Source organism: Thunnus thynnus, chromosome 20 (genome assembly GCF_963924715.1).
Source record: "Thunnus thynnus chromosome 20, fThuThy2.1, whole genome shotgun sequence".
In the NCBI taxonomy this organism is placed as follows: domain Eukaryota; kingdom Metazoa; phylum Chordata; class Actinopteri; order Scombriformes; family Scombridae; genus Thunnus; species Thunnus thynnus.
Window position 1 is genome coordinate 27,593,584 of NC_089536.1, and position 8,509 is coordinate 27,602,092.

General features: G+C 43.2%; 1 long non-coding RNA gene across 1 annotated transcript; it reads right to left on the reverse strand.

Annotated features, from left to right (window-relative positions):
* Positions 1-244: 244 nt before the first annotated feature.
* Positions 245-8,106, reverse strand: LOC137171845 (uncharacterized). The gene is made up of 2 exons (XR_010924820.1): positions 1,835-8,106; positions 245-1,218 (listed from the first exon to the last, which is right to left on the reverse strand). It is a non-coding gene; the product is annotated as an uncharacterized lncRNA (long non-coding RNA).
* Between the last annotated feature and the right edge of the window lie 403 nt (positions 8,107-8,509).

An 8,509-nucleotide genomic window follows, 5' to 3' on the forward strand; every position in this document is an offset into this window, starting at 1 on the left:
GCGGTGATGTCACGGCTGTGTCATCATGAGGCTCCTCAGTGCAGGAGCATCTCTGCCAATGAGAGACTTTTTGTTGAGACCATTTCCTGTTTAGCACCTAGGTGCGAAATTTGCAAATGGAGTTTGTGAGCAGCATTTTGGCACTGTTCCTTTGTTTCAGGGGAACAAAGGTGTTGTGGATTTTCGGAGCTGATGCACTGGCAGTTGTCAGTTTGAAGAAGAGAAGACTAAACCAAACTTCGTATGATGATTCTGGGAAAACTTTAATGAAGAACCTTGCAAGGGAGAGCGACTCAAGGGACACCTCCTGTTCGTACGGTGTCCCCAAACTCGTCTGACCCTCACAGTCCAAAACCAGCCTTTAAGCCAATCATAGAAACTAGTTCGTCAGTTCCGAATCATAAACCTATGACCTAAATCTGTATCTTTGGTTTGTCTTGTTGCGTCTGATGATGACCTGCATTCTGGCCTTGGTTCGCCTGTGAGGCTCCTGGTTTATTAAACAACATGTGTTATCTTCTGTTTGAGAGAACAGAAGAGTACAGCTTGACATTCTGTTGTCCTGGTCAGTTATGGAATATCCATAACAATCCCCTCTTATTGATCAAAAGATCAATACAAATTACCAATTTATGACTGGACTGGTGGACTGTAAGGGCACAAACAGAGTAGAAACAACATCCGCACAACAGATAACAATTCTCACACAAAAGTAATACAAGAATCAACAATTGCATTGAACAAAATCAAAAGTAAAATCATCAAAACACATAATCATTTAAACACATAATGCAATAACAATAAAAGCAAACAATCAGTAAATTAGATAAAAAACCCCTCTTATGTACCCCTTTAACACAACTGTCATGTGACCCATGAGTTCTGTCTTCCAACCACCAGGGGCAGTAGTGAGGCAAATCCTCAAAGAAGATCTCCTAGAACACCAAAGCGTTAAAGGAGGTCATTGACAGAGGTCACCAGTCACATGCGCAAACAACCTAAGACAAGACACTTCCTGCCTCTTACTAGATGAAATCCTAGCAACTTAAAGGGGAGTCATACAAACATTTGATTACATCATAACAATAAAACAAATCAATCACAAAGTGAAGTCTTCAACCCATGCACTTTGCGTACAGTAGAGGGCCATCACCATGGAGAGGTTACTAGCACATACGATGCATGGTGATGTGGAATCCATCCTCCTGGAGTGATCCTCTTCATTTTCATCAATTTTCAAACACACATTTCAAAAATAATTAAACATTCAATCACATTAATGAAAAACATATAAGATGACTAGATATTTAAGAGATTAATCATTAACACTACTCTATTTCTACAACTTTTCTCAAACTAAAAATGCATAAGATTAATAATCACATCATTAAAGAATCAAAAAATTATTCTAAGATGTCACCTGTAAATAGAAAATGATATGTTTCTTCAACTTTATGAAGTACAAACAAACATAACTCTATTCAATTTAGCACGGTGTGAGTGATTTATACCAAGAAAGCTTTTAGAAACATTAAACCTACAGATTTTGAGTTTCCTCCTCCTCATCTGAAATGATACCTGGGTGAAAACGCCTCATCCAGTCCTGGAAAGTTTCAAAATCATAATACCTCAAACCTGTGTGATTATGATCTGCAATATTACAATCATTCATTTTACATCTGTCAATAGGACATTTAAAAACAATAGAATTCACAATTCGTTTAACTCGGGAGAGAGCTGGTAAAATATGTCCATCAGTCTTTTCTGACTCTTTTTCTTCAGACTCTCTCATTGCAGCATTGTCAATGTATCTCACTGTTTTGTCAGGACTTACAGTGTTGTAGAGTCCCAATGGGCTCATTGATTTGTCCGTATGTCCAAGATCTGGCTCTTGGTCTGCATTTTCTGGATCATTCTGCAAAGGGCGCCCCTGTCCATGGGGCACTGGGTTCATGGCACCGACTGTGTCATGAGAAGGAAAGCCTTTTCGCTCTCCTTCGCCTGGAATCAGAGAGACTCCTGTCTCTCTCTCATTTGGACCGACTTGACCTGTCCCCTGCCCGAACCTACTAAACAGGAGAGAAAAAAGGAGTAACCATCCGGTTACCTGCCAGGGCTCTGCTCTCCTCCGCCAGTGGTTGGGGGGGCCAGTCTGCACCTTGTGGCGTGGATCCATTCTGCTCTGCCTTCGACCTTCAGGGCCGTCCTAGTAGTCAGCAGCACCTGGTATGGACCTTTCCACCTAGGAGACAAAGACACTTTTTCCAGAGATTTGATTAATACCAGGTCACCTTCTCGAAAGGAATGAATTGGTTCTTCCGATGGTTTGGGGAGTCTGTCAGCCACCTGTAAATGATACTTTCTCAAAATCTCTGTTAGTCTTTTCACATACTCAGTCATGAACTCATCCGTCCAAAGCAAAGTAGCTTTGTGTGGTGTCAGTGGGGGACTTGTCCCTGTGGACATTGGTCTTCCCATCAGCACCTCGTGAGGACTCAGTCCTGTAGTTGCACTTGGTGCACTCCGAATGGAGTACAGCACAATCGGCAGTGCATCAGGCCATTTCAGGCCTGTGGCTAGGACTGTTTTGGTCAATCTGTCTTTGATAGTTGCATTCATTCTCTCAACTTGACCTGAACTCTGTGGATGATAAGGAACATGTAACTGCCACTTAAATCCTAAGATTTCTGACAGTCCCTGAGTGATTTTTGACACAAAAGCTGGACCTCTGTCGCTATCTATTCCCTGCGGCACTCCGTACCTAGGGATTACCTCTTTTAGCAGACACTTTACAACTGTTCTTGCATCTTCTTTTTTCGTTGCAAAAGCTTCTACCCACTTCGAGAACCTGTCGGTTATGACTAGCAAGTATTTGAAGCCTTGTGAGCTTGGCATATGTACAAAATCTATTTGCATATTTACAAAAGGACCTGATGGGGGTTCTAAGTGGTCATGTTTCACTGTGCTATTCTTTTTTCTGGTCTGTTGACATATCATACAACTATCCACAAGTGTTTGTGAAACTTGAGTAATGCCTGGAGCAAACCACTGTGAGCGAATAACATCATTCATCACCCCTCTTCCAACATGCGCTGGACCATGCGTCACACGTGCCAGTACATGAAGGAGAGCTCGAGGGCAAACCGGTCGACCATCAGGGTGGAGCCACAAGCCAGACTCCGCGTCAACTTTACAACCTTTACGCAACCAAAGACTTCGCTCCCTGTCATCAGCGTGATTTTGCATTGTCACGACATCATTAGCGGAAGGAACTGGAATTGGATTGGTAGGTTGTGTGGAGGCACATTGAAGTACCAAAGAGGGAGAGGAAAGTGCCGCTTGTTTGGCTGCAGTGTCAGCCATTGCATTTCCTCGTGAAACAGGATCAGTTCCATTCGTGTGAGCAGCACATTTGATGATTGCAAGCTGAGATGGGCGCAAAATAGCATCTAACAGGTCATTAACCAAAGTGTGATGCTGTAGTGGTTTTCCAGAAGATGACACAAAACCTCTCATCTTCCATAACTGGCCAAAATCATGAGCAGCGCCAAATGCATATCTTGAGTCAGTGTAAATAGTAGCCACCTTACCAGAATCAAGAATACACGCTCTAGTTAGAGCATACAGTTCTGCTGCTTGAGCAGAGGTACCTGGAGGCAGTGCTTTTGCCTCTACTACCCCCCAATCGTTAACTACTGCATAGCCAGCTAGATGTGTGCTATCAGATGGTCTGCTAGCTGAACCATCAGTGTAAAAAATCAAATCAGAATTGGGTATTGGTGTCTGCAACAAGTCTGGCCTTGGGGATGTACACAGGTCAATAGTTGTGATGCAATCATGCTCATCATCTGTGTCAATCAATGGAAGGAGAGTAGCTGGATTCAATGGAGGTGAGCGTTTTAAAGTGATGTGTGGACTATGAAGAATGATTGCTTCATAGCCTGAACGACGTGCAGCTGTCATGTGTTGGGTAGCAGATGTGTTCAAGATGTGAAGTACTGCATGTGGAACGTGCACAACACAGTCATGAGCCAGTACAATTGGAGAAGATTTCTCAATCATGATGGCAACGGCGGCCACCGCTCTTAAGCAACCTGGCATGCCAAGAACCACAGGGGTTAGTCGAGAGGAGTAGTACGCAACTGGACGGTAATGAGACCCATGTTTTTGCACGAGAATGCCTGTAGCAAAGCCATCTCGTTCATGTACATGCAGATGGAACGGCTGATGATAGTCCGGCAGCCCCAATGCCGGAGCCAAGGTGAGAGCATGTTTCAGGTCCTGAAAAGCTTTGTTCATGTCCTCAGTCCACTGCACCTTGGGAGGAGCTGATTGCAGTGTGGCGTTTCGCAAAACAGAGTCCATAGCAGCATACTCAAAGATCCAATGTCTGCAATAATTCGCCATCCCCAAGAACGAGAGCATTTGTTTCTTGGTTGTGGGAGGAGGCATGTTAACCAGCAGTTTCAACCTCTCCGGTGACAACAGGCGCTGTCCATTTTTCAAAACATGACCCAAGTATGTCACCTCAGACCGACAAAATTGCAGTTTGGCAAGTGATGCTCTATGACCACACTCAGCTAGTCTCTGTAGGAGCAAGATGGAGTCCGTTCGACAAGCTTCCTGTGATGGTGAAGCTATCAGGAGGTCATCTGCATACTGTAGGAGAGTGGAGCCCCCTGGAAAGTGGAGGTCATCCAAGTCCCGTTTCACTGCTGCTGCGTAAACTGTAGGACTCTCGACAAAACCCTGAGGCAAACGCTGCCAGGTGTACTGTTTTCCTTTGAATGTGAATGCAAACAGATACTGGCTATCTGGATGCAACGGGATTGAGAAAAAAGCTGAACTCAAATCAATGACTGTGTAGTGTGTTGAGTTGGATGGTAGTGAAGCTAAAATCGAATTTGTGTCTGGCACAATTGGAGCTGTTGGCACTACAATGCTATTAATAGCTTGCAAATCTTGTACAAAACGCCATTCATCTGGGCGGTTTGCTTTTGGAATGGGTAAAATGGGTGTGTTACATGGGCTTGTTGTTTGAACCAACACACCTTGATCCAGTAAAGACTGAATTACACCTTCAATACCAGCAATTGACTTGTGTGGCAAATTGTATTGCCTGACCATTGGTAGTTTAGCACCAGGTTTGAGTGTGACTTCGTGAGGTGGAGCCGAATTCACAAAACCCACATGGTTTTTATGTTTAGCCCATAAAATAGATGGAACCTCTGAAAGCTCTGATGGAGGCCCATACTGTGTGGGGAGGGGTGGTTGTTGCAAAACAAACCTACTCTGAGGTAGCTGGATGTGCTCAGTTAAAGATAACATGTACAGCTCAAGGCCCAAGTGTGTTATTGTTTGAGTTTGAGGAGTCTGCGCAGCTCCTCTCAATGCCTGGCACTGTGCCACCATGCTTTCCAGCTGTTGTGGGTCACAGCCAGGAGAGACAGCTACAGTGATGTATGGAAATGAATCTTTATCATTAACCAATTTGCGCTGTGCGTCAGATAACCGAATTGGAATTGCACATCCCTGTGGACCAACAAACAAACATTGTTCACACTCCAACCCCTCTTGTGTATTCAAAAACACATCAGCTAATTGTTTGTACACCTCTGGGGGGTTAAATGCTGCTGTACAGTGACACTGTAGTACAGGCCTCATGGCAGACATCTGTGTTGCACATGCTGGTGAAATTTGAGCAATTTTTTGAATGCTAGATACTGTGAAACTGGAAGCCATGTTAAAATCAGTCAATGACCAACAATACAAACAATCAGCAATAGTTTTCAAAAACTGAAATGCATGAGCAGCCTTCACATCAGGTAGGCTTAAAAACAATCCATCAGGTGTGCATTGAATGGTGGCATGTAGCTTGCAAAGTAAATCTCGTCCCATGAGATTAATTGGACTTTTCTCAGAAATCAGGAAAGAATGTTGCACATCTGAACCTTCAACAGTTATTTTAGCTCTCTGTGATAGTGGCTCAACAACAGGAACGCCGGAAACACCCACGGTGGTGACAAAATTAGGTGTTGGTGTACATACATGCTCATCAGCTTTAACAGTGGAAATTGTGGCCCCACTATCTACCATAATGTCAACTCTACTACCATTTACTTCAACAGGCATTATTGGATCTTCTGAAGGATCTTTTGAAAGTCGAATTACAGCTGCTTGAATGGGAAATGTTTTTTCTGATCCTGCCCCTCTATGGCCTCCCTATGCTTGATTGTAATATTGTCCATGATTCACATTATCAACATGTGGAGGAGGTGGTAGTGGTTGTTGTTGTTGTTGTGGTAAAGCAAGGGGGGCTGTTTGTTGGAAATTCCTTGTTTGGTGATCCTGGAATGGGTAATTTTGCTTGTTCTGACGACGACCACTTCTACACTCATTAGCCCAATGTCCCGCTTTCCCACATTTGTGACACTTTCCCGGTTTTCGCTTGTTATTGTTTTTGAAATGCTGTTGTCCACCCCCCTGTCGCGCATGCTGTAACATTTGTTTTGGGAAGGAGGCAGATTTGTCTTCAGCAAAAACTTCACACCTATCTAGCGCCATCATTTTGTTTACCGTTGCTTTCCAGTCTTTGGTTTGCCAATCGGTGACAGACAATTTGTATGCAGCTGCAACATTTGGTTTTAGATTTTGCACAAAGGTTGTAACAACAAAATATTCATTTCCTTCTCGTCCTATTCCTGCATTGCTATCCCAAGTACGTGTAAATCTGTTAACAAACTCAGGTACAGTTTCATATGCATCTTGGACACAGTGAATTACTTTATTAAAGTCAGTGCGCTGTCGTGCACATTTTCTTATTGCTGTTTTTGCTTCTTCATTTAACCAGTCAATCATGGTTCTATGAGGAGGCCACTGGCCATCCTCTGTCCGAGCAGGGAAAAGAAATTCACCTTTGCACAAATCCCACTCCGTTCTGTATGAGCCAGCAAGTAATTGTTCAACATCAGGTATCAGACAGTTATACACAGAGCATACATATCTTAACCATCCCCAGTATTCATCTGGGTTTGTGGTCGGATTGGGGGCATTTTGTGTCATTCCAACTATCTCAGCAGGAGTCCATGGTTTGCAGACAGCTGTGTTGCCAACCATGATTTTTTGGAGCATTTATTGAGGTGGATGTAATGTTTAGAGGGGGCTCTAAAATGTTAGTTTTCGATCTTGTATGTCTTTCCAGATGTGAATGTGTCATTCTAGTTGTACCTCGTCTCTGTGTCATCTTTGGCCTGACTGCAGGTTCTGTGTCGTCACTATGGTCTGTGTCAGACTCCTCCCCCTTACCTCTGGCTCCTTGTAACTCAAGTTCTACCTCACTTTCTCCTGAGCTGTCCTGAGTGTCTATCTCTGTTTCTTCAGCAACGGCAGCTAAATGTCTTTTCTTTTCCTTTCTTTTCTGGCTTTTTACCTGTTTGAATGACAAATTAGCTTTCTTTTCTTTTTCTGCAGCTTTCCTAGCTTTTTCTTCGTCGGCTCTATCTTTCTTTTCCTGTTTAACTCTTTCCCTTTCTCTAGCAGCCTGACTGTCTCTTTCCCTTTCTCTAGCTGCTATCTGCTCTTCTCTATTTTCTACTTCAGTCTGTAGTCTTTGTCCCTCAACAGCTGCGGCTAGTAAGAGAAATTCATTGTCAGTCTTTGCTTGTTGTGAAATGGTTTGATCAGTCATGTTAGCAGCTGAAAAGGGGTTTGAAGGTGAAAGTTGTGGAAAAATTGAAATCATTGTTTTGTTTGTGTGTGACTCTTGCAAAGGCACTCCAGCTTTGGATACAATGGTCAACAAAGTTTGTGGAGAGGGAGCATCAGTTTGCCGTTTTGCCCAACCGTATATGATAGCTTTGGAAATGGCCTTCACATTCTCACCATGCCTCTGTTTAATTTTCATCATTTCTGTAGCTCTGGTTTGCAACTCTGCTTCCAACATAGGCAAGTGACATGCTGTCACACATTTAACACAGTTCTCCACTGCTGCTCTGAACTCATCAGAAAAACGATCAACTCTTTTTTCATCCAGACTCACTCCACACCTCTGACGAGCAACAGTTAACCACACATTTACACAATCTTTCATATACGCACTATCCCAAGATGGATTTCCAAAATCTGGGTTAACATTGTACTCAGCAATCTGAAGCTTATCTCTATCAAACGCTCCTTCGTATGGCCATTCGCCATCTGTCCACTGATTCATAAGGGAAGAAAATGGAAACACAAAAGTCCATCCTTTCAATCTACCAACAACTCCCGCCGGAGATTGTGGAGAAAACATCGCTCTATATTGTGCATCTGTGAGTGTGTGGGGGTTTGCTTCGGGAAGCTTATCAATGGCAGATTGACCTTTTACTTCTGAATTGGTGCGTTTGTTTCCTACTGAAACAGATTTGTTCTTTCTCTTGTGTTTTGGTGAATGAATTAATTTTGTAGTAGATTGTGTTCTACTCACTGCTTTAGACGTGTTGTTGCCCATTTTAACACATTTACATTAAAAACA